At 36.1% G+C, this 27,227-nt stretch overlaps 1 long non-coding RNA gene across 1 annotated transcript in view; it reads right to left on the reverse strand.

Annotated features, from left to right (window-relative positions):
- Positions 1-27,227, reverse strand: part of LOC309632190 — a 34,000-nt gene that overhangs the window by 5,424 nt on the left and 1,349 nt on the right. Inside the window, exon 2 of the long non-coding RNA XR_014246784.1 lies at positions 2,001-27,227. This is a non-coding gene — a long non-coding RNA (uncharacterized lncRNA). The remainder of the gene's footprint in view (positions 1-2,000) is intronic.

Below are 27,227 nucleotides of genomic sequence, written 5' to 3' on the forward strand. Positions count from 1 at the left end.
AATCTCTTGCATTTCTATACACTAATGATGAAAAATCTGAAAGTGAAATTAAGAAAACACTCCCGTTTACCATTGCAACAAAAAGAATAAAATATCTAGGAATAAACCTACCTAAGGAGACAAAAGACCTGTATGCAGAAAATTATAAGACACTGATGAAAGAAATTAAAGATGATACAAATAGATGGAAAGATATACCATGTTCCTGGATTGGAAGAATCAACATTGTGAAAATGACTATACTACCCAAAGCAATCTACAGATTCAATGCAATCCCTATCAAACTACCACTGGCATTTTTCACAGAACTAGAACAAAAAATTTCACAATTTGTATGGAAACACAAAAGACCCCGAATAGCCAAAGCAATCTTGAGAATGAAAAATGGAGCTGGGGGAATCAGGCTCCCTGACTTCAGACTATATTACAAAGCTACAGTAATCAAGACAGTTTGGTACTGGCACAAAAACAGAAATATTGATCAATGGAACAGGATAGAAAGCCCAGAGATAAACCCACGCACATATGGTCACCTTAGCTTTGATAAAGGAGGCAAGCATATACAGTGGAGAAAAGACAGCCTCTTCAATAAGTGGTGCTGGGAAAATTGGACAGGTACATGTAAAAGTATGAAATTAGAACACTCCCTGACACCATGCACAAAAATAAACTCAAAATGGATTAAAGACCTAAGTGTAAGGGCAGACACTATCAAACTCTTAGAGGAAAACATAGGCAGAACACTCTATGACATACATCACAGCAAGATTCTTTTTGACCCAGCTCCCAGAGAAATGGAAATAAGAACACAAATAAACAAATGGGACCTAATGAAACTTAAAAGCTTTTGCACAGCAAAGGAAACCATAAACAAGACCAAAAGACAACCCTCAGAATGGGAGAAAATATTTGCAAATGAAGCAACTGACAAAGGATTAATCTCCAAGATTTACAAGCAGCTCATGCAGCTCAATAACAAAAAAACGAACAACCCAATCCAAAAATGGGCAGAAGACCTAAATAGACATTTCTCCAAAGAAGATATACAGATGGCCTACAGACACATGAAAGAATGCTCAACATCATTAATCATTAGAGAAATGCAAATCAAAACTACAATGAGATATCATCTCACACCGGTCAGAATGGCCATCATCAAAAAATCTAGAAACAATAAATGCTGCAGAGGGTGTGGAGAAAAGAGAACATTCTTGCACTGTTGGTGGGAATGTAAATTGATACAGCCACTATGGAGAACAGTATGGAGGGTCCTTAAAAAACTACAAATAGAACTACCATACGATCCAGCAATCCCACTACTGGGCATATACCCTGAGAAAACCATAGTTCAAAAAGAGTCATGTACCACAATGTTCACTGCAGCTCTATTTACAATAGCCAGGACATGGAAGCAACCTAAATGTCCATCAACAGATGAATGGATAAAGATGATGTGGCACATATATACAATGGAATATTACTCAGCCATAAAAAGAAATGAAATGGAGGTATTTGTAATGAGGTGGATGGAGTTAGAGTCTGTCATACAGAGTGAAGTAAGTCAGAAAGAGAAAAACAAATACAGTATGCTAACACATATATACGGAATCTAAGGGGAAAAAAAAGCCATGAAGAACCTAGTGGCAAGACGGGAATAAAGACACAGACCTACTAGAGAATGGACTTGAGGATATGGGGAGGGGGTGGGGTGAGATGTGACAGGGTGAGAGAGTGTCATGGACATATATACACTACCAAATGTAAAATAGATAGCTAGTGGGAAGCAGCCGCATAGCACAGGGAGATCAGCTCGGTGCTTTGTGACCACCTAGAGGGGTGGGATGGGGAGGGTGGGAGGGAGGGAGATGCAAGAGGGAAGAGATATGGGAACATATTGTATATGTATAACTGATTAACTTTGTTATAAAGCAGAAGCTAACACACCATTGTAAGGCAATTATACTTCAATAAAGATGTTTTAAAAAAAAAATAATAATAACCACTCATGTACTATAGATTTTCCTGAAGACAGTGAAGCAGCTGCCTCAGAGGAGGTAAAAGTTTCTACTATAACCACGCAAATAACTTCAAATAGAAAATTAGGCACAATTATTTTTCAAATGGCCTATTTCTCAGAAACCATCCCATCAAAAGCCTCGCTTCTAAACCACGGGAGATCTTGAAATTTAGAAATGTGGAAAGCGTTCAGCGGAGTGATTCTGATGTGGGCTGTGATTTCAATCACATAGTAAATGGAATTGCAACAGGTGGGGACTAGCCATACATTTATGTGTCTTCATGTAGTCTCAAGAGTTTCTCCATGGGGTCTGTCCACACAGGCTAATTTGGACTTCCTCATAGCACGGCAGCCTCTGGGAAATAGAGCTGCTTACATAGTAGCTCAGGGTTTCTTTGTGAGTGTTTGAGGCTGTACCTTTTAGGACTAGCCTCAGAAGTCACAGAGTGTTGCTTCAGTGTAGTCACAAGTCTAGGTAGGTTCAAGGTGAAGGAATATAGACTCACTTCTCAAAATCATAGTGTAAAGCTAGAATATGGAACGGGAGATGTGGCCATCTTTGGAAAATACAATCTGCCACATATGTTTATCATATTTTTACCCAATTTTTCTTAACATAAACATCAGAAAGTAATAGATATAAATGCATTAATTTCACATTTTACTACTATTATGAATACAGTTTTTTAGTCACTAATGGAATGTATAAAGATCTGTAAATCAAACACAGAAATGTATGTGTTTTACAAAATTAATAGCATCATTAACCTGTCTACCAAGTAAGATTCATACAGCTGCTGAAGCTTTAGTTAAAGACATGTCAATGCCACTGAGGGTATAGAATCTAGAAGGGGATCTACTGGAAGAAGATGATGACCTGAGTTCTATTGTGAGCACTGTGTCCTAAGAAAGATATTTAAACCTTCTGGGCCTTTTGGTTTGATCCTCCATAAAATGTCTTTTTTTAATCTTATAATGTTATAACGTTGTTTTCTTTTCCTTTGACTGCATGGTAGGTAGCATTACCTCTTTTATGGATGAGACAATAAAACTCAAGGAGATAAACTATACATCCAAAAACTAAAATCGGTGTCAAAGTTAAGAACAAAACTCAGCTCCAAGTTCACTACTCTCCACCACATAAACTACTTTGTCAATACAACAAAATACCAACAGGCGAATGCATTATTTTATCTAGAATACAATTAGAGTGGCTACAAAACTGAATGCAAATTTCCATCTGCTTTATTGATAAAATCACTGATTATTACATTTCAACCATACAGAAGATACAATCAATCCAAGGCCTATCCTGCTCACCTGAGTTTGCCAGGATTCCTGTCTGAAGAACGCCAGAGGGCCCCTCTAGAAAGTTACACCTGTCTCTGGTTTACACAGGATATGCCAAACTAGACTGACACAGTCCGCCCTATTGTATATTTGGCACACTCCAGTAGGTGTTCTCCCTGCACATTTAATCTGTTCCCCATCACCCTGAAAATAAATGTACATATGGTTACAGAGTATACTAACTGCACAGTTATTATGCTAACATATTTGGATAATATGCCAACAGGGACCTACCTCGATTATTATTGGCATTGTTTGTTTATTTTTTTTAAAAAATCAAGTTGCAATAACTTGTAATGTAAAATTGTGCTCAAATGCCAAAAAGGTAACAAGGTTTGCACGCAGTTGGCAATTTTTGCATACATTAGCCTACTTAAACCAAGAATGAAAAGGGAAATCCTTTGGCACATGATTTAACAATTGCACACTATTTCCTTTCTTCTCACCTAAAAAGAGAACTTTTGAGATTCATCTGTCACCTATGCACTTCACTCTAAGGGCAGAGCTATCTATTGAATACAATATCATGGCTCCTTCTTGAAATAAACATTCAGAAGGACAATTCAATGTAATTACATAATTCTCAATTATATTGAGAATTTTGTAGGAGAAAAAAAGCAGTTATCAACATTAACCACCGCAAAAACATCAGGAAACTTGAATAGGCCATTAACCATGGGGGAGGTTACAAAAATAATTAATTATTTTCACAAAAGACTCCAAAGACAGAGTTTTACCAGTGACCACTTTAGAACAGCAAAAATCATTTGTTTCGTTATGAAACTCTCTTGAGTTTTCTCAGTATATAAGCATACCTTCAAATAATAAATTGGCTTTCCTTTTTTAAAGAAGGTAGTCTAAATAATCATTACAAAAATGATTACTGGAGTCAGATTGACCTGTTTTTGCATGTTAGTTCCACCATTCATGAGATATGTAACCTTGGTCAAGTAATCTGATCTCTCTAAGCTGCAGTTTCTTCTTCATCAGCAAAATTAGAATAACAATAGTGGATAAGATAATTCACACAAATTTCTAATAGCACTTGACACATGGTGTCAGTCAATATCAATTTTTATTCTTGCTCATAACAACACCCATTAACATAATCATTGCTTTATTGGACATTCTGACTAATACTATAAGACATAAAGTGGAAACAAAAGGTATAATTAGAAGGAAAAAGATTAAATGACTATTATTATTAACAAGTATATAATTAATGTAACTCTAATTCTAAGAAAACTGCAAATTTCTTAGAATACCATAGATTAGAAAAGTGGCCAGGTATAAGACAAAAGAATAAAAATAATAGCTTTCTTTAAGAAGTTAGAATAGTTACTATAAAAATATTTCTTTCCCATATGCAACAAAATTTTTCTGGAAAAATAAACGGAAGAATGCATGTATAACAAATTTGAAAAGAAGAAGAAGAAAGGGAAATTTATCTTACCATAAAGAATTGAAACAAAAATTGCTGTTAAGAACTGACAAAGAGACCAACATATCAGAAAACCTTAGTCCAGAAACATGAACATTCATGCACATGTATGAGTTTAATACGTGACAAAGCAAAAAGTATAAATCAATAATGAAGGCATAGAGCACCAATATTTGTTGTTAGAAAAGCTATTTGGGAAATAATCAAGTTAGGCCTTTATCTCTATAATGACCACTTGCCTATTGTTTGTCTCCCCAGCTCAAAATATTTCCCCTTCCCTGGTAACTATCCTTCCCCTGATTCTCTAATATGGAATCTGATCCACAGAGAATGGACTCCTAGAAGCCAGAGTTCATCCAACGTGACCTTGTTTCAGGGCAACATGAAGCACCGTATCCAAATTAGAAAAACACGGTCACTTTCCTGGGAATTTGGGTTGGGAGTGACAGCCAGATTTAGTCTTTCTCTGGATGGTTAGACGGTTCCCACTGGGACAAGGAAGTAGGGAAAACAAATGAAAAGGATGAGGAAATGCACTGAGAGCAAAGGCGAGAGAAGAAAAACAGAGACACAGAGTCCCAATGGCATGCCCACCCTAGTTCCCTGTCTCTCCCTGAAGCATGGCGGCATCCTGAATGTCCCACATTTCTTACCCACATTCAGGGTAAGAAACAGCCTACCTTTTAAGAGCTCCAGAATTCTTGTGACTAGCATTCAGAAAATTCCTAAATAAAATTACTTTATCTACCAAAATAAATTCCAAAAAAAGTACATGCTAAATTTTAAAATGAGGTAAAATGCAACTATTAAAATATTGATCTTGGGAAGGTAAAGATATCCTAAAAGTAAAAACTCTATGACAAAAAAAGAAAACTACATACTTAGCATTTCATACATATGTAGCATTAGTACCTTTCACAAAAAAATAACAGAAAATATCCACAACAAATATGACACAAATATACGAAAGTTATTTGTATTTTTAATGCAAAAAGGGCTCTAAAAAAATGGAGAAATATGCTAACATCCCAAAGTACAGTAAAAGCAGGCAAATCACAGAAGGACAGACAAATCTGAGAAGAAATACGTAAGGTCATTAAACGTATAAAAAATAGTCTAGAAATGTAAAGGAATGTTTTCTAATTTAAAATATTGATACATAGTACTTGTGCCAATATTGGTACATAGAAATAAGTACTATATGGTTGGTAGCACTGTCAGAAACTAATTTTGCAACACATATAAAGACCTTCATATGTGGTCATACCTTTTTGAGCTACTGTACTAAATCAGCACTTCTGCTTGCAAGTGCAGAAACCCAACTCAAAATGCTGTAATGAGAAAAGGAATGGATTGGCTCAGAGAGGTGAAAATTCCAGCAGTGTTCATGTTGGATCCCAGTGCTCTAACTTGTGCTTATGCATCTCTCTCTCTCCCCGTATCAGGTCTGCTTTCAACTGTGATGGCTTTTTTTCCCCCTCAGGCAAGCTCTCCCTCAAGGTGCACTTTAGGTTTCTGTTCTACCAACTTTACGAGCCAGCAGAATGACTAATAAGGACCTACTGTATAGCACAGGAAACTCTCCTCAATACTCTGTAATGACCTATATGGGAAAAGAATCTAAAAAAGAGTGGATATATGTACATGTATAACTGATACACTTTGCTGTACAGCAGAAACTAACACAACACTGTAAATCAACTATACTCTAATAAAAATTTTAAAAAGTGGACCTCAACTTCCCAATGGCTTTTTGTAAAATCTCAGGATAACACCTCATTGTATCTTATTGGCATGACTTGGGTCACACTTGTTCCTCTCTGAAGCAATCACTATGGTCAGGGAATAGGTTCAGCTTCCTGGGATAGAAACAAGGTGTGGGGTTCATCATGCCTGAATCAGAGCTTAAATCATAGGGGTGGAGTATAGGGTAAGTAGTTAACAAGAAAAAACCCAGGTGCTACTTCCAGGAGAAGGGAAATGGATGTTGTGCACTTAAAGATAACAGATGTCCATCACACTCCTAGACCTAGTAATTTAATTTCTAGGAATCTGGTCTAAAAAAACAATTAGAAGGAAAGAAAAGATTATGGTAAACATTTAAAAACTGTATTTCTTAGAGTACAAAAATGAAAACAATAGTAGGGAAATGACTAAATAAACTATAAATTTATTATCGTAACACTAGACACTGTTATATATATATTTATATATATAAATAAAATGTGACTATGGGGGGAAACACAATAGTATGTGAAAAAGTAGGAGAAATATATAAAGTATAATCCCACTTTTCTACATATTTGTATTTGCCTAGAAAAATAAACTGAAAAAAAAAAAAAAACAGACCACAATGATAATCTAATGTGGTGGACTTTGGGGAGTTTTCTATAGGCATATGCATTAGTTTTTACCAGGTAAAAACTCTGTTAAAAAGTTACAAGAAGCAGAAATCTGGTAGATGATTATTACAGTGCTCAACACCTACTGTGCCCAGGCAGCCTGAAGTCAGGAAACACCTCCATGTTGGCCAATGCCCTTACTCCATAAACCTGAACATCACTTGAAATCTCTGAACTTTAGTATATACATCAGTAAAATGGGAATAATAATGTCTGCTCTGCACACCACACATAATTATTCTGAAAATCAAACAGCATAAGTAAAAAGACTATTTAAATGATAAAGTGCTATAAAAGCTGATAGCATCTTGAAATAAAGACGCCAAAGCAATCCTGTGCACCCTTCCCCACTAGCATATTAAAGACCCAAACATGAGTAACATAATATCTCACTAATGCCTCAGTTTCTTATCTTCCTTTGGACTTCATTTTTTAAGTTTATAAATGGAGGTGATAATACCTATTTGTTTGGTCTTATGTGAGGTAAATCTTGTTTATAGGAGGTGACACTGAATACCCACGAGTGCCTGGCACATAGAAGACACTTAACAAAGGTAGATTATCTGCTCACTTTTCTTCTTATACCCTACCTATTCCTTCATCTGTAAAATGCGCATGGTATAAATGCTCAGGGCTAGGGAGAAGCAGGTAGCTGATGTCCAAAAATCCTTCCCACTTTTAAGCCGGATTTTTCAATGAAAGCCAAATCTCTTTCACAGAGCAGGGTACTGAATTATGCAGTACAAACAGCCAAACCAGTAGCCTCACAGATTCAATAGCATCTCTACCTGGGGCCTGCTGGGCAGGTGTGAGAGCACACAGGGCTGCTCCACCTGTGTGTTCAGGGATAGTTATTTTTACATAAAGGACCAATGTGATTTTAGAGCCTCCAACATACCTCTGCCCAGCTTCCTCCTCTAAGAAAACTGGGAAACTTAAACATACATGGATTTCCTATGGAGTCACAGTGAGGGTATAAGTATCTGCTGCACCCCCCCAGTTTGCCCAATATCCAAGTTTAACTCAAAAAAGAGCGACTCAAGGAATGATACAGGAAACGACTTGAGAAAGGCATAGGACCTTCTAAATTTAAGAACTGTGACTTTCCCTCTTCTCTCATAAAATTCAGACTAGCCCTACAACCCTGTCCCACTCCTCACCACCTGAACTCTGCCCCCTCCCTTCTCCTGCAGCCCCCAGGGAAAAGTGTGCCGAATGCAAGTTCACCAGTGCCCACACTTCCCTTGCTCTGGCCTTGACCCTTTGGCAATTCTTCAAGACTCAAGACAAGAGCCGGTTTCTTTACCCAAATTACTGGAGCCTGCTTAAAATCTGGGGCAGCTGAGAATGTAGCCTGTCCCCACAGGGTAGGAATGTATTAACCACCCTATAAAAGTTATTTTTAAAGTTTTATTTAAGGAACAGCAGCTGGAGAATAAAGGAAAGAAAGGCAAAACACAATTCTTTTATACCCACGCTGCAATCCCCCTCATACCAATCTCCCATGACTCACTGTGGGAATTGCATCCATGTAAATGTTTTAAGTCTGACCTACAAAGCTGGAAACTGAAGAATACAGAAATAAACAGGAAATACAAAACAACCTTGTTCAATCAGACCCTTCTAGTTGCCTTGCTTAGTTATATTAGGGAAGTTTGACAACAGACTTGGAATTCATTCATTGGATTTTTTTTTTTTTGGAGGGAATTACTAAAAAAAATTAAAGAGACATTAAAATACCATCACATATAATGAGCTCACTGCCATTTGGAACTTGTTTCCAATCAACACACTGTAAATGTTAGCAATGGAAGGTTTTCCAGCAGTCCCTATCCTTTGGATGGGAGAGTAATCAGAAAAGAAATTCAGCAAACTACAAAGCCATGACATACATAAATATTAATGTAGTCTACATTTCATTAATCTCTAAGTTATAATGAAAATTAGTTCTGCGTTTCATTGTTATCTTAGTAATACCACATTTGAAATATATGATTGCTATATTTGTTCATTTGTTTTTAAAAATAAAACGCACTGCTCACTTGGAATTCACCTCAATTCAACAAGATTTATTGAGAGCACCTACTGTGTATGAAAGACTATCTACCTCAAGGTGCTTATACTGTTGTATGAAGAAAATATATATGTGCACGCAGAAAACTGAATGCATGAGATGCAATGTGCTATGAGGCTGGGAAAGGAGAAAACATCACATCCAGTCAAGGAGTTTCAGGAACAGTCCACCAGAGATCACCTTGAGGAATGTGTAGAATTCTGGCAGAATAGGAGGGAACATCATACACAGGGCAGCAAGTGGGAAAGCAGTGTGCACGTTCAGAAAACAGTCAGTAATCTCTCAGCAGCATTAGAAAGTGTGAAAAGATTTCAGAGGATAAGAGGCTCCAAACCTGGATCTATACTTTCTAGCTGTTTGACCTTTGGCAAGTTGCACAACTTCTCTAAGCCTCTCTTTCCTCCTGTTTAAAACTGAGTTACTAACAAGTGTGCAATGAGAGTATGACCATGCATGTGAAGTACCTATCATGGTGACTAGCATATATAGTGAATGTTCAGTGAATGTTTAAAACAAAAGGGAAAAGAAGAGAGGGAAGGAGGAAGAGCAGAAGGAAAGGAGGGAGGGAGTGAGAGAAGAAAGGAAGGAAAAAGATGGGAAGGGAGGGAGGGAGGGAGGGAGGGAAGTTGGGGGTTTTGACAGGTTTGGGTTTAAGATATATATTTTGGAGCCATTTGCATATAAGCCCAAGACACTGAGAACAAACATCACAAACTAAACAAGGCAGAGGACACAACGTCAGGGACACCTATATTTTGTGAGTGGGAAGAGGAAAAGGCATATGAGGTCACGATACAATGGAATAAAGATAGGACACGGGTTCAGATTTGGGTTCCACCAAAGTCTGTGTGATTTTGAAAAAATTTCTAAAACTTCTTTAGTGGAAAAATATCTTCCTCACAGAATTATTCTGAAGAGTAAAAGGGATGAGATATATAAAATCACATAACACCACGCCTTGTATATAGGTAACCATCTATAACTATTAGGTCCCTCCTCACTTTCTTGCTTGTCTCCCTTAGAGGAAAAGGAGCAGTGAATGTAAAGAAGGGGAAAAAAACCTGATATAAGCATGTGACAGTAGCTATAACAGAATAGAAGAAGATAGGTAATAAGACAGAAATTCTGTGAGGGTTGTTGTATAGAGTTATCATTCATCTTTAAGATTCAGTTTCAGTAGAAGGTTTGGCGGGAAAAGCCAGATTATAAATCGAAAATATTGAATGAGTAGTGAGGTTCTGGAGCAACCATTTAGTGTGTTCCTACCTGATATCTGGGCACAAAGCAAAGAATTAAGAAAAAATAGTTATATTCATGGATGGTGTTAAAAAAGGGACAACAGGGCCCAAGTGGAGTCACTTGTGCTAAGTCCATGCCATCAGCCCAAGGCTTAATACCTAACCTAATCACCGTTACAACCTCCCTCAGGAATGTAGTTTAAACCAGTCAGTCTGGAATTTTTTGGTCAGCACCAATGAGGGGATCTGCCACATAGGTAAGCCCTTTCCATCCCCCAAAGGAAGATGTGGTAATCCTCTCTCTGCCTATAAAAGCCTTCCATTTTGTACAGTTCCTTGGAGTTCCTTTCTATTTGCTAGATGGGATGCTGCCCACTTCATGAATCATTTAATAAAGCCAATTACATCTTCAAACTTTCTCAGTTGAACTTTTGTTATTCAACAGCGTTAAGGTTAAGTGAGTTTTATTTAAGTTATTTAGGTTATTTATTTTCAGGGCATGGATAACATGAAACCAAAAAGAAAACAAAAGGAAAGAAGAGATTAAGGATGAAGGCAAAAGAAAGAGCATGTCTTGGTAGAGATAAATTGAATCTAGAACCTGGGTAAACTTTAGTAAACAAAGAGATATAACTCCTTTTGAGTCAAAGGTATTTGTGGTTGGTAGAGATACCTAAATATCTTGAGAGGGAGAAGATAATGGCTGAGAGAGGTCATGCCAGAAAGCATCCACCTTCTGAGCAGGGTTCCATAAGTGATTCCTGTTAGTGGGAGTGTTGCCAATAGCTAAGGATTCCCAAGTACTAGTGAGAGCCTTGTGAAAATGGCTGATCACGTCATCTCAACAAAGCACATGGAGACAAAACAAGGGTGACGGACCAGGAGAATTTTAAGTATGTGGAATAAAGCCTTGAAAGATCCATGACTTTAACAGACAAGAACAAACCTGACTCCATATTGGATCTATTCCTTTAGCTCTAACCTTTGTGCTCTGTATAGGTAGATTGGCAAGTCCATGGGTCTAGAAGGTAAAAGATCCCACAAGAATATTACTAAAAAACAAGGTTGATGAGTTCTAATCCAATGGCAGAGATTATTTCCCTCTTGATGTTTTATCTTGTCATATAACAAGGTGGTGATGTAGCCACAAAGATACCAGAATACCCAGGCAAAACCTGCCTCCGATTTGGACATATTTCCAAGTAATATGAAGATATTCCCAGGCACCAACAGAATTCCAAAATTCAAATCAGTAGGAGGTCTCTTTTCGGGCCTCTTTCAACTTTAGGGGCACCACTCTCTATATTTCTTCACACTAGTCTGACCTGTTTTTCAAATTCTCCTTCCCTGGTTCTTCTACTTTCGGCTCCAATTATACTGATAACCCCTATGTCTTGTCCATATTTTCTCTTTTTATTCATTCAACACATTTATTAAGCTGCCATTATGTGACAGAAATTGGTGAAGGCACAAACATGAACAAAACATATTTAACTGCTGTTGTCATTGACTTGACAGTCTAATGGGGGAAGACTAAAAATTAACCAATACATAAATTCATACTAAGTTAATGCAGTGGGTCAATATGTGTCCCCCCCTCCGCAGAAAAAAAAAAGAAAAAAGATATGTCCAAGTCCTAATCCCCAATATCTATGAATGGGACCTTATTTGAAAAAACAAAAAGCCTTTGCAGATATACTTAAGAATCTCGAGATGAGGTCATCATAGATTGTAGGGGAAGCTCTCAATCCAGTGACAGGTGTCTTTATAAAAGGGGAAGATACAGAGACACAAAAAGAAGGCCATGTAAAGAGGGAGGCAGAGATTAGAGTTATACAGCCCTAAACAAAGGAATGCCGACAGCTTGGAGGGAGGCTAGGAGAAGCTAGCCACCAAAAGCTAGGAGAGAGGCATGAAACAGATCCTCCCTCAGGGCCTCCAGAGGGAACTAATTCTGGCAATACCTTGGACTTACGGCTTCCAGATTTGTGAAAAACAAATTTTCTGTTGTTTCTAGGCATCAAGTTTGTGGTAATTTGTTATGGCAGCCTAGAAAACTAATACAGTCAAAAGATGCTGAGAAGTACAATTGGAAGAAGTTAGAGATGTAAGGCTATGGTAAGAAATCACAAATTTAGACATGTGAGTGAGTATATGACATTTGGTCAAAGATCTGAAAGAAGTAGAAATCCATGTAGAAATCTAGGGGAAGACATTTTCAAATACAAAGAACAAAGGTACAGAACATGACTATGCATTAAAGGAGCAGCAAAGACAGTGTGGGCAAGCTAGTACAAGTGAGGAAAGACAGAAGAAAATAGGTCAGGAATATAGCCTGAGGCTGTTTCCTAGGGTCTCTTGTAGGTAATGTTATGTACAATGAAATGTAAGTTATTGGAAGGTTATGTGCAAAGAAGTGACGTGTTATGACTTAGGTACTGTGTTGTGAATATTCTAGTTTGAAAGGGGGGTAAATACAGTAGTAGGGAAAATAGTTAAAAGGCTATTACAATCACCTAATGAGAATAATGGTGCCTTGGGACAGAGTGATAGGACCAGGATAGTAGCAGTGGAGGTGATGAGAGGGGTCTATTCTAAGATGTATTTATTTTATTCCGTATTATTAAGGTGTATGTGACAAACAAAGTTGTGATATAAAGCAACGGTCCCCAACCTTTCTGGCACCAGGGACCAGTTTCGTGGAAGACAATTTTTCCACGGACAGGGCCTGGGGGAGATGGGTCAGGCTGTGATGCTAGCGATGGGGAGCGGTAGATGAAGCTTCGCTCGCTCGCCTGCCGCTCACCTCCTGCTGTGCAGCCCGGTTCCTAACAGGCCGCAGACCAGTACTGGTCTGTGGACCGGGGGCTGGGGACCCCTGATATAAAGTGTACAACATGATGATTTGATAAACAAATACATTGTGAAAGAATTCCTACAATCAAGTTAATTAATAAATCCATCACCTCACATATTTACCTATTCTTTTTTCTTTTTGGTGAGAACATTTAAATTTTACTCTCTTAGCAGATTTCAATTATACAATACAGTGTTATCAACTATAGTCACCATGCTATATACATTAGATCCTAAGACCTATTCACCTTATAAGTGAAAGTTTGTATCCTTTTACCAGCCTCTCCCTATTTCCCCCAACCCCTGCCACCACCATTCTACTCTGTTTCTAGGTCCTCAATTTCTTTTTTAGGTTCCACATATAAATGACACCATGTAGTATTTGGTCTTTCTCTGTCTGGCTTATTTCACTTAGCATAATGCCCTCCACATTCATCTGATTGCTTTTTAAATTGTCTTCATCTCTCTTCGTTTTTGATCACTCAAATTGCATATTACAAAAAGTGGCTCTTGACAGACATATATATTTGTTAGGTCGAATGTAATATTTACTAAAATCAATACCGAGAGCATAAATTTCAATCCACAATTCTGGTGTGCACAAAATGAAATTATTTTAGTTCTCTATAATTTTATTATCTATTTTAAGCCCAATTCTACCTTAAAATATAATTTTGCTCAATTCCAGGTAATCTCAGTTATTTCAAGTTCTTCCATCTCCCTTGCCACCTTCTACAAGGTTTTATATAAATATCGGAGATTTTTAAATACCTGGAGCTGGAGAAGCTTTATAGTGTAGCACACAGACAATGATGTGACAGCAACCTCGTTAGATCAATGAGTGAGTTGCCCACTGTCTACCTCTGTCCAAAGTTGTACTGTGCCTTATCTGGTCTTTACTCTTATGCATCTATCACAAGTTCTCTTCAGGTCCTGATTTCCATCAGATACTTCTGAATCCCTCTGGGGCAAATTAAAAATATTTTTCTCTTCCCATTGTGTATTATTTTGCTAGGGTTGCCATAATAAAGTACCACAAACTGGGAGGCTTGAACAATAGAAATTGATTGTCTCACAGTTCTGGAGGCTAGACGTCCAAGATCAAGTTGTCAGCAGGGTTGGTCCTTCTGAAGGCTATGAGGAAGAATCTGTTCCATGCATCTCCCCTAGCTTCTGGTGGTTTCTTGGCAATTTCTGGTGTTCTTTGGCTTGTAGACACATCACCCTGATCTCTGTCTTACTGTTCATATGGCATTCTCCCTGTGTGTATGTTTGTTGCCAAATTTCCTCTTCATATAAGGACACGAGTCCTACTGGATTCGGGCCCACCCTAATGACCTCATTTTAACTTGATATCTCTGTAATGACTCTATTTCCAAAGAAAGCAAGTTACCCTGCTTGAGTAAGAAACTCAAGTACTTGGCTATTAGGACTTTAACATATGAATTTGGGGAGAAGGATGCACAATTCAACTCATAATACTTTGCCATATTGTACACAGAAAATTAGGTGGTCATTTCATGACCACATACCTAGAAATCCACCCATAACCATATTTACTCTTCCAGTCCCACCTCATTGCTGGATGTGAGGCTTACTACAGGGCTTGGTTACTCCCTAGTGTCACCCCAGCAGTTCTTGCTACTTTCAAATCCCAAAATGCTTCTGGAGTTTGTATCTCCCAATAGCACTCAATCAGGAAGCAGGTCCCCTTCTCACAGACATACACTGCATCAAATCATTTTGCCTTCCAGGTAAGGAATCTTTATATACTCAGAGGAGGAAAAATTGACTCTTAACAGCAATGTCCAGCCTTTCCAGCCTCCTAGTCATAGTATAAATTAGAAACACTGATGTTTTCAGGACTAAGCACTGCCAACTTAAAAGCTTTAACTTCTAAAATTGAAAAATCTTTGTCTTCATTTTTGACATTATCATCTCTCCCTGGTGGCAATGAATAACTAGTTCAAATAGAGGCAAATCCCTGGAATAAAAAGAACTACCAGGAATGAAACTCACACCATTTCACATACAAAAATGTCATCCAACGGCATCAACATTCCCCAAAGTGTGTTTCTCAAACACTTGTTTCTCAGGGTCAATATCAGGTTATCAGAAATTGGAAAAAAAAAAAGAAAGAAAAGGAAAAGTTTCATAGTCAAATAAATCTTGGAAATGCTGACTTAAACAAAAAAGTAGATGTCTAGAAACATGGAAATGTAGATAGGAAAGAGACTTGAGGTTTAGTTTAATTCAATTTTTGATAGATGAAGAATCTAGTCCCACAGGAGAGAAATAACTTATCCAAGACTGCACAGCTACTAATCTAACTCAGTATTTTGACACTCAATGAAAAGTGTTTTTCATCTTTCTGTACTAAATTACCTATTTTATACAAGGAGGGTGGGGGAGAGAGAGAAGAAGAGAGAAAAGAGGTAGTAGAAAAATAATAACGTAAGTAATCCAATTTAATTCCACTAACAACCTTGGCCACCTACCATGTACTGGTAATACTGTATGATAATAGCAAAGGAAAAAACATGATCATTGTCTTTAAGAAACTCAACAAGTAGATGTAGTTTAACCCTACATCCCATTTGGGTGACAACAGTAACCTTTGCACGTTAAAAGAAGGACACAGCTGTGTTATAGGATAGAAGGCATTTTCCATTCTCTACACAATATCTATTATGATGAACTGCAACTCAAGCAAATTAAATACACTCTATAATGTGAAAGGAACATAATTCTGGTCAGTGGAAATTATACTTGATTAATCTACTAATGAGTTTATAAAAATTCTTAGAAAAGATGCCAATCCAAATGACACTTATAAGAAACTTCGTTCTCACTGATATGGAATTGTTTTCTCTAGATAAATACACAGAAATAATTTTTCAGACAACTTACAATTCCAATTTTGAGGAAACCATACACTTTCAGAGCTGGATGGCATCTTAGGCATTAACTAGCCCACCCAACTCTTTTATTGTGGATAAAAAGGAGGTGACAGGAATTAAACTACTTGCACATATTTATAATTTTATTGAGAGAGAGCAAGAGTAAATAGTAAGTAGCAAGAGTAAATCTCCAAGTCTGCAGATAAAACTGTATAGTAAAACAGAATAGCAGGAGGACGAGGAATAAACTCAAGGAAGGATTTAGTGATGCTGCAAGTAAAGCGAAGAGTAACAAACGTATTTCAATGTGATCACATTAGTGCATTTAAGATCATTAACCCAAACTATTACTATAAAGTGTTTGATTCTAAAATACTGTTTGTGACTTGAAATAAAATCTAGAAGACATTCTAGTCTCTTCTTTACAGAAGTTAACAACATACCATTGCAGAAGAAAAGGCCTATTAAAGCCAGTCAACAAGATAGGTGAAAAACAAAAGTTTATCATTCTTACATAATCTTTTATCAACCCATATCAGACATCTTTACCTATATATTGTTTGATGCAATTCTGGGTGAAATTCAAGACAACTCAAAACAAGATAAAAATCAACCCCAAAATTATATATGAAAGATAGAAGAAAAATCAAGAAAGGAAAAGACTGAGAACAAATATCATGTAAGAGCATTTTTTCATTTGTATAATGGATTAGCATGTGTTGACCTGTTTAAATGGTGAAATGATGAAAACAAAGAAACTCTGCAACTTGATCAATGTAATTATGAGATAAATAAAAGAAAGTTCTCTGTTCAGCAACTAGCAATATATGAGGTCAATTATTATAAGGTGCAATCAGTATGATGATGCTCAGACTGACGCAGTAGATTGTTTAGGGGAGAGAGTTAAAACATGATATTTTATGACATGACTATTAAAAAATGTTGACACCTAAATATTTACCACTATGTCACGGCACTTAAAGCTTTTACCACAAAGATGCAGTCCATGAGTAAGACATAGTAAAAAAAAATCTCATGCTACTTTATAAGATTTCAAAAAAATCTATCATACGTAATTCAAAGGTCTAGAATACATGGATCTCTGAAAAGACAATAAAAGGACAAAATTCCAAAAACCTTGTTTTCCCTCATACGTACTAAATGAAGGGGCCATGGCCTGAAATGGCGGAGCAATCAAGACCACCACAGGATTAGTTTGAAGGCAACTTCTGCCACCATGAATAAAGGAGGAATGACTTACCCTCTGTGCTGTGGTCTGCTTGGGCACACATCTAGATGTGGTAATAAGAGTCATTAGTTCCAGGAACAACAGTCTTTAAAGTTGCACCATAGGTTCTGGTAAATTCATAGCATAGCTAGATTTGTGGACACCATTTCTTTGTAACTGACTGAAAAACAGTGAGAGATTTTAATTTTAAAAAACCGTCTCCTCAGCCAAAATGAAATGAAAATTACATTGATGATAAGGAATTAGGCCACAAGTCAGATGCCATTCTTTTTTAACTGAATAAGAGAAAATGAATATTCAAGAGAAATGAATATAAGTAAGAGATACTACTGCCACAAAATCTCACCTTTGGCTCTAAAGCCACTGGCACAGAGTCCAAGAATTTAGGACTTCATCTTTCAGTTTGAGTGCTCTATTTTATGTCTTCAAGACTTCTGTAACTGAATTTAGTTTTACTCTCAATCTCAAATGTTATTTTAAAAACTGCTGAAATTAAAAATAGTGGAAAGCTGATGGAAACTCTCCATGGATAAAACATGTAGTTTTATTAAGCTACTTTACTCCTGGCAACTGTTTTCGTGGTACGGTGGTGGTAGCATTCTTTAAATGCCAACATTCCACTGGTGCTGAAAGTTGGCACTTTTTGCAAATAACTGAGACCTCTGAAGATTAATCCATGTGAATTTCCCACCTCATGCCTGGTAGATGCATAACATCAGGGTAAACTGAATAAACTGGACTTCATAATGAATATTCAGATTTTAGAATATTCAGATTTAGATTATCCATTTTTAACAAGTTCCAGGGATGACTCTTACACACATTTGCGACTGGGACACCCTAAGATTTGGTTTCTCACAAAAGGCTATGGACATTTTCCCTTTTCTGGAAAATTTGCAAAAGCTGGAACTCTACCAATCTATGCTGATCCAATTTTTGGTAGCTTGCTTGTCAGAGATTAGAGAAAAGAGATATATATTTTGGATTCTAAATAGTAATTGAAAGAACATTAAAAGGCAAAACTAATTATGTCTAAAAATCCCTGATTCATTGTCCCTTGACATGCAACAAATCTCAGTTATCACTAATGAGTCATCACCTATGTAATTATATTTCACTAATTATGAAGACTCTCCTTGAAGTTATTGATAATTTAAGACTTTATGAACATAAAATTTATCAATTTCATATACTGACTGGCAAATAAAAGTATCTACTTGCATGTTTGCAGGTAACAGAAGGCTTTAGCAACTTTACCTTAATTTTTGACATACCTGCCTGCACTCACAACTAACGTCACACATTTTTTGTCCTTATTCTTCATGCTTCCTCTACCATCATTTTTCAGTATACTAAGCTCTAGTTTAATTATTTACTTTTGACCTGAAAAGTCACCCATCAGCGTGTCTCCCCAGAATTTAGTTGTAATTTATTTACTCTTAGGAAGAAATATTTATTCCTTACTATTTACATTTCCCTAAGGTGAGATTTTCCCCTGAACACTTCTGATTGACAAGATGTGGAACAAGAAACTAGCCCTGCATAGTTCAGCTTACTAACTTTTCCCCCTTTTGAGAATCTCCTTGCCTGCAGTGAGTATGCACTTTGGTTTGCCATACATTTTACAAGAACTCCCATGTGGGAACATCTGTGACCATTTAAAGTTGTCTGTAACTTGGTGGGTAAGCATAATTCTGAGGTTCAGTACTAGGTAACTGATCATTGCCACATCCTGTAATACATCATTTACCTGCATCAATCTTATACTTTGCTATCTATCCACTTGAGTGTTTTTTTTTTCTCTAAACTGGTTTCAAACTCAGAAGGAAAAGAAGAGCAACATTTATTGTACTCCTTCAAACCCCAAACCCATTATATAAGTTAAGTAAATATATGTCTAATTCGTAACATATGGCCACTCTCCTTGGATTTTCTTCATACTCCTCTTTATCAACCTTCAAAGTAGACTCTGTGTTTATATTTAAGAAAAGCAATGAGGGGTCTGCAAATAGTACCCAAAGTATTCCAGAATAAAAGGAATATAACAAATTGGAAGGTTAAATGAACAACATGATAAGATTTTTTTTTTTAATCTTAGTGTAGTATTATTGGTAATAATCGTTAGGAGAGAATTCCCATTCCCCAGTCCTTCTGTTTCTCTGTGAAGGAGTTTCCACTAGAGTAAAATCCCTTCCTCTGTCTAGAGGATGGTACTGTGAGGGGGAACCTGAGAATACATGGCCCAGCCTTCTGAATCCTCTCTTTGGGACATTCCTACCTCAGAGAACATATGTACTGGTGGTTCCCTGATAAGAAGCATTTTGGGGTGGTTGCCTGTGCCTTTCAAGAACTTCTTGTGCCCATGCAAATAATTCGGCTTAAGATTAAGTACAGTGATATAAAGTCCATCATTTCCACCAAACTGAGCCATATTCTCCAAAAGGTTTTGTCGGTAACTTAGGACACATTTTAACCTCGAGTTTTCTTGACTCCTGTGCCTTTCAGTTGTTTTCAAATCAATCTGGGTTGAAGGGGGTGTTATTTATTAAGTGCCCTCAGACCTCAACAATAATATACTTTCCATTTGATGAAGGACTTTTTTTCATTCCTATAGCATCAACACCTAGAATATTGCTTATTGCATATTGGACACTCAATAAATATTTGCTGGATTTGTTGAAAGAATTGGAATTTTATCATTTTCATGCTTTACCTAAGGCAGTAACAGTGATATATGGCTTCAGTTTTTCAGGGAAAGACTCAGAAAATATGAGGAACTGAAATTCTGCTTTAGATATCTATATAACCCCTGCTACTTAAAGCCTTTTGAGGTTCCTTCCACCTCTAAAATCCTGTAAAACATAATGAACACCTATAAAAATGCCTGAAATAAAAATATAATGACCACACTAAATGCTAGTGAGGATGCAGAGAAACAAGATTACTCATATATTGCTGGTAAGAACGTAAAATAGTGCAACCTATCTGGAAAATGGCAGTTAAAACAAAAAACAAACAAACAAAAAAAAACAGGCAACTAACATACAACCCAAAATTGGACTCCTGGGCATTCATCAGAGAAAAATGAAAATTTGCGTTCACACAGAAACTTACACATGAATGCACACAGATGCTTCAATCACACAGGCATGAACTGGAAACAACCCAGGAGTCCTTCAGTGGGTGAATGGTTAAAAAACTGGCAATATCCATACCATGGAATAGGACTCAACAATACAAAGGAAGGAACTATTGCCACAATCGATAACTTTGATGACTCTCAAGGGACTAATACTGAGTAAAAAAAGCCAGTCCCAAAAGGTTGCATAATGTGTTAGCCCATTTAAACAACATTCTTAAAATGACAAAACTATAGAAATAAAAGACAGAATACTAGTTGGTGTGGATTAGAGGTGGAGGAAGAAGGTAGATGTAGATATAAAAGAAGGATCCTTGTGGTGCTGGAACTGTTCTGTATCTTGACCGCATTGGTGGCTACATAAACCTTCAGAAGTGATAAAACTGCTTACAGCTAAATATACCCACTCACACAGGAGTACATGTAAAGCTGGGAACTCCGAATAAGATCTGTGGTCTTAATATCTTGGTATAATACTGTACTATAGTTTTTATAAGATGTTATCAATGGAAGAAACTGGGTAAAGAGTTCACAGAATTTCTGAATTATTTCTTACAACTGCATGTGGATCTGTATTTATCTCAATTAAAAACTTAATTCAAAAAGTCTAATTCTTGGGGAGGAGTAGTTAACAGCAACAATCAGATAATAAGCATTTTTTTCCTAAAATAAGTGATCTACACTAACTTCTTTATTTTTTCTTTACATTTTTTCAAGTTTTTTTCTAATTACACAATCATGCACATATAATAAGTCAATAAAGAAGTGTGTAAAGACAATGTTTATAATCTCTTTCTCCCTCTCTCCCATCTCACTGTCTGTGAAGTAACAGATGTCATTACCACTTTTACATATATCCTTCAACACAATTTTCTATGCTCATACAAGCACGGATACACATATGTATGTATATGTAGCTTTTTATGTACAGATTAGGTTATATAACACTTCATAATAGAGCTATATCATATTTTAATCAATCAGTAATAGAAATTCAAGTTTTTCCCATTTTCATGTGGGTTTTGGTATCAAAAATAAGCTGTAATAAATATCCTTTTATATGTACCTTTACATCCTAGATTGTTCAGTCAATATACACACTTTATTTTGATGGATACTGTCCATATTTTGAAAAGCTAGTTACTCAACACTGAACATTACTTAAGGGGATTTACCTCTTCTACTTGAGGTCTTTATAACTATCTAAAGAATTATGAGATGACCAACTACAGACTGGTAACTGTATGTGTAATTTTTCTCCACACAGAGGAAAACAACCAGAATTTCAGCATTTTAACTAGATATTGCTTTAAAAATACTTACACTTACTTTTTATTCTTTGCAAGGTTGCACTTTTTTAAATTATTGGTTTTCTTTACATCTTATATTACAGGCTTCAATTTTTCTTATGAAAACTTACAAATTTAATATTTTGATAAAATTTAATTTTAAATTATAAGTGCTCCAAAAATCTAAGAAATTTGTGCATGGTACACTATTTCCATTATTATTATGTTTTCAAATATACTTATTATTAACTTGAAATGTCAACCTAAAATATCCTTACTGATAATATCCAGCACTTGTTAAACTGCAAGAAAATTCACTGCTTCATAAATCCTTCTGGAAAATAATTATTAAACATTAACAAATAGCTGTACAAATATTCATACACTTTGAGCACCTGCACTTCTGAAAATTTTGATAAGCAAATAATCACAATGTAAAAATAAATTTTCAGAAAAAATATTTAATAAGATGGGAAAATGTCAATAATACATTGCTAAATGAAACAGCAGTTTGTAGAAATAATATACTAATTAAGGTTTTATGATATTAAAAAAAATGGAACACACCCCAGGTCAATTATGCAAAAAAGAAAATGTACCATGAAGACCAAAGACAGGAATTTAGCGAAACCTTGGAAATACACTAACCATGGCCTTTACAGTAATTAGGATCCTCTCCCTGCTTCTGGATTCTGCTCCTTTCTGTTGGCCTGTCTTATTCTCTTATCCTGGTGCCACCTGACTTCCTCTGCCTTCTGGTCTATATGTCAGAAAACATTTGGTTTTCCTCTATTCAATAGACTTAAGAAGTATGAGGATGGAATCTGTTCATTCCAATTCCAGATCCCTTAGAGAAAGATTATGTTGGCCCTGATTGGGCCACTTACCCACCCTAGTCCAATCAGCTGTGTGATGCTGTTGGTAGTGGAAAGGAGAGGAACAGAGAAAAGTCATGTTATATGAATACAAACGCAGGTAGTCTTACCTCAAGATTCATGTGAATAGGAAAAATATATGTATATATTTGTATAGTTAGATGTCTAGCAATTTCATACCCGTAATACATATAGACAAAAAGATATATAAAAAGCCATGTATATTAATAAGATTACCCTATTTATGAATATATGTAAAACACATCTAAATTCTAACCAAATATTATGTGGTAATTAATGTGATAAATGATTTTTATTTATTCTTTATTCTTCTATACATTTTTTCATTTTATCAATAAATATTAACTACTTTATTAATAAAGGCATATATATTAAAATAAATGTGTCAGATAAAATTGAATAATAAAAAATTATAGAATATTCACAATGCTAACCTTCACTTATTGTTTCATCAATAGATCTTAAGATGTGCATGCAAATTTTAAACTAAACCAATTCAAAATATAGAAGAATTTTTGGAGAAAATATTTGCAAACAAAGTGGCCAACAAGAGATTAATCTCCAAAATATACAAACAGCTCATGTAGCTCTGCATCAAATAAACAAACAACCCAATCAAAAAATGGGTGGAAGATCTAAATAGACATTTGTCCAAAGAAGACATACAGATGGCCAAGAGGCACATGAAAAGATGCTCAACATTGCTAATTATTAGAGAAATGCAATTCAAAACTACAGTGAGGTATCACCTCACACCAGTCAGAATGGCCATCATCAAAAAGTCTACAAACAACAAATGCTGGAGAGGGTGTGGAGAGAAGGGAACCCTCCTACACTGTTGGTGGGAATGTAAATTGGTACAGCCACTCTGGAGAACAGTATGGACCTGCCTTAAAAAACTAAAAATAGAACTAACATATGATCCAGTAATCCCACTCCTGGGCATATATCCAGAGAAATCCATAATTCGAAAGGATACATGCATCCCAGTGTTCACTGCAGCACAATTTACAATGGCCAAGACACAGAAGCAACCCAAATGTCCATCGACAGAGGAATGGATAAAGAAGATGTGGTACATATATACAATGGAATATTAGTGCAACATAAAAAAAGAATGAAATAATGCTATTTACATGGGTGGACCTAGAGATTATCATACCAAGTGAAGTAAGTTAGACAGAGAAAGACAAATATCATATGATGTCACTTATACGTGGAATCGAAAAAAAATTATACAAATGAACTTATTTACAAAACAGAAACAGACTCACAGACTTTGAAAACAAACCTATGGTTACCAAAGGGGAAACGTGGTGGGGAGGGATAAATTAGGAGGTTGGGATTAACATATACACACTACTAAATATAAAACAGATAATCAATGGGGATCTACTGTACAGCACAGGGAACTCTACTCAATATTCTGTAATGACCTATATGGGAAGGGAAATCTGAGGGAGAATGGATATGTGTATATGTATGACTGAATCACTCTGCTGTACACCTGAAACTAACACAATATTGTATCAACTATACTCCAAAATAAAATAACAACTAAATTAAAAAATATATAGGAGAATTTTTGCAAAGTGAGTGCAAATTCAGTGAAATAATAAGTTTGGTACATATAAAGGATTGATACATATTGCAGAACTAGAATGTTAACATTCACTTTGCTACCTTGTGGTGATAAGACAGAGTTTTAATACTGAGAATAATTACTAAATCATGCTGAAAAAGAAACTTAGTGAATAAAGCATTTTACAGATATAAGTGCTAAATATTTTTCTAGAATTATAATAATTATAATGTCTAGAAAATTAATGGGATAATCATTTTTAGGCTTATTTTTATCAACATTTTTTAAACAAATCATAATATTGCCTTTAAAATCATTGAAAAGGTCTTAAAAGTCAGTAAGCGTACAGTAAAATATAGACAATTATCTGAAAAATTTGTGCATGGCACTCTGGCTAGTTTTGTGCATTTTTAATGAATCTCCTTTAAGCTTGAACTAAATGTTCTGTGACTGAATATTAGTACACAGAATTGAGGCCAGAAGTCTGCTAAAATAAGAAGTCTGATTCCCAGAATGGGAAACTAGTCAGGTTCTTTAGCTCCAGATAATTTCAGCTGTTTAACATTACTTTAATAATCTTTATTGATTTCAAAAATATAAAACATTATTTCATATATCCATACCAACACACTGAAACAAGAAATATAAATGTAAATTTGATTTCTTGATAGACAGAATCATAATCGAATTACACGCAGTGAATTTGCCATCTTGATACTAGTTATTGTGGCTTCCCTGTTGATAAAATGGAGATTCTACCTCTTGGTCATCCATGTAATTTTAAAAATAAGTTGCTCCTAGAGCAACTAGAGTTGCTCCTAGAGTGACTGCATCCAGAACTTGTGCCAAGCAGGTTTGATAAGGCTCCCACTATAAAGGGATAGATTACGTTTTGCCAGGTATAACCTGCATCCCAGAGTAAAGAACTGCACAATTAAGTCTTGGAGTCAGCAGGGATCATACAAATGTTGGAACAGTTTTGAGATCATCTAAGGACTGTGATCGTCTTAGAAAAGCACTTCAGCTGTTTTGACTAAAGTAAATCCAATAAAATTTCTCCTGGGACACTTGAAGTTAATGGCAGGCTCTGAAAATACAACTCCCCCAATGGAATACCATGTCGAGAATACAGAGAATTCCCCACTCCACCCTCCAGTCACCATCACAGTGTGTACCCACTCTAGCATTCAAATATAACATCCCAAAGAAATGTGATAGAGCCTGGAGCTGGATAAAATCAGCTATGTACACTATGAAATATATGTCATGGTTCTATTTGTTATGTCTGTGCTATGTTGCTTGGTTTTCTTCAAATTAGAAACCAAAACAAATTACGAACTCTAGCTCATGGAAAGACATACTATTACCACATTCAATTGTGTTTTCCAAACTCTACTGCAACCATTTTTTTATGCTTACTATGTCTCTCCCCCAGAGACTTCTTTATTTCTGTGAACTAAAGAGCTGGAGAGCAGGGATGAGATGTGTGATGGTCCTTACACCTTTACACCTCACTAGTGGAGGGACCTAGAAGTGCCAAAAGCTGTCACTTGGAGATGTGAATGACAAGAAAAGCTGGAAAGTTATAGAGGGACATGTGAAGTTAGAGGAAGGGATTACACAGATGTTGAATTCAGATTTTTATTCCCTACTCCAAAAGACAGACTGATGGAAGAGGCCCAGGAACCACTGGCCTTGAGCCCAGAGCTGAGCTTAGTTAAAGGGTCCATCAGTGACCTTGAACACAGATCTAAAATCATGTGGGCTTGGGAATGGGAAAACAAGGAAATCTCCTCACCAAGGCCTTATTTTTTTCACAAACTCCTAACAGTTTCAGTTTCTCTTCCTGTCAGCTGCAAATTTCAGGCAGATGTGATCGTTAGACAATATCTTTCAAGGAGTCTATCAAAGAAATAACATTATTTTATATGTCAATTTTGGAAAGAGAATAAATATATGCCATTACCCAACATCAGTTTAAAAATTAAAAATAACTCAATAAAATGGAAATGCTAGAAATATAAAACCCTTCTATGAAGTTTTATGCCTGCCATGTTTAAAATTACACATTAATCCAATTTGCAGAGTTGGTAATCTGATAAAAATAAACAAAGCTCATATTTAGATATGAACTAAACTCCTCTATCTGCCAGAAAGCAACTACCATTTAGGCTGCTTTTTCATTGAAATGTGTCTATTTCAGGTCTTGTAACCACTAATGTGCTTGAATCATAAAATGAAAAAGCTTAAAATTTCATGTAAGATAACCTTTCCTCAACATTCAAAATACTTTGCAATGTGATCCTCTTCTTAGTTTAAAAATTAAACTTTGGTCTACATCAAAAGCAGTATGAATAATGAAATTGCTGTATGGTAAGCTTGGAAACAGGTCAGAACAGAAGTGGGGGAAGTGGATGGAGGGGTGCCCTAACTAGACTGCTTCAATCTTGTTTTCCCGAGTTGAGCTTCATTAGTCTTATAGTCCCGTGCACCAAGACCACAGAAGGCATCCTTCCCTCCCCGACTCCTGATCTTTACTTCTATCTTTTTCACCCAGATGCAGTAAAAATAACTAAAAATCACTTAGTGATTGTTTCATGCAAATCGTTATGTTAAATACTAATTAACTAATTTGATTCTCACAAAAAACTCATGAGGTAGGTGCAATATCTGGACTTTAAAGATCAGAAAACTGACAGAGCCAGGTTTCCAACAGCATTACTCACAATAGCCAAAAGGTAGAAGCAACCAGAGTCCAATGACAGATGCAATGGATAAACAAAATGTGGTAGGG

This window comes from Balaenoptera borealis, assembly GCF_965194805.1.
Source record: "Balaenoptera borealis genome assembly, chromosome: 7".
NCBI classification, from domain to species: domain Eukaryota; kingdom Metazoa; phylum Chordata; class Mammalia; order Artiodactyla; family Balaenopteridae; genus Balaenoptera; species Balaenoptera borealis.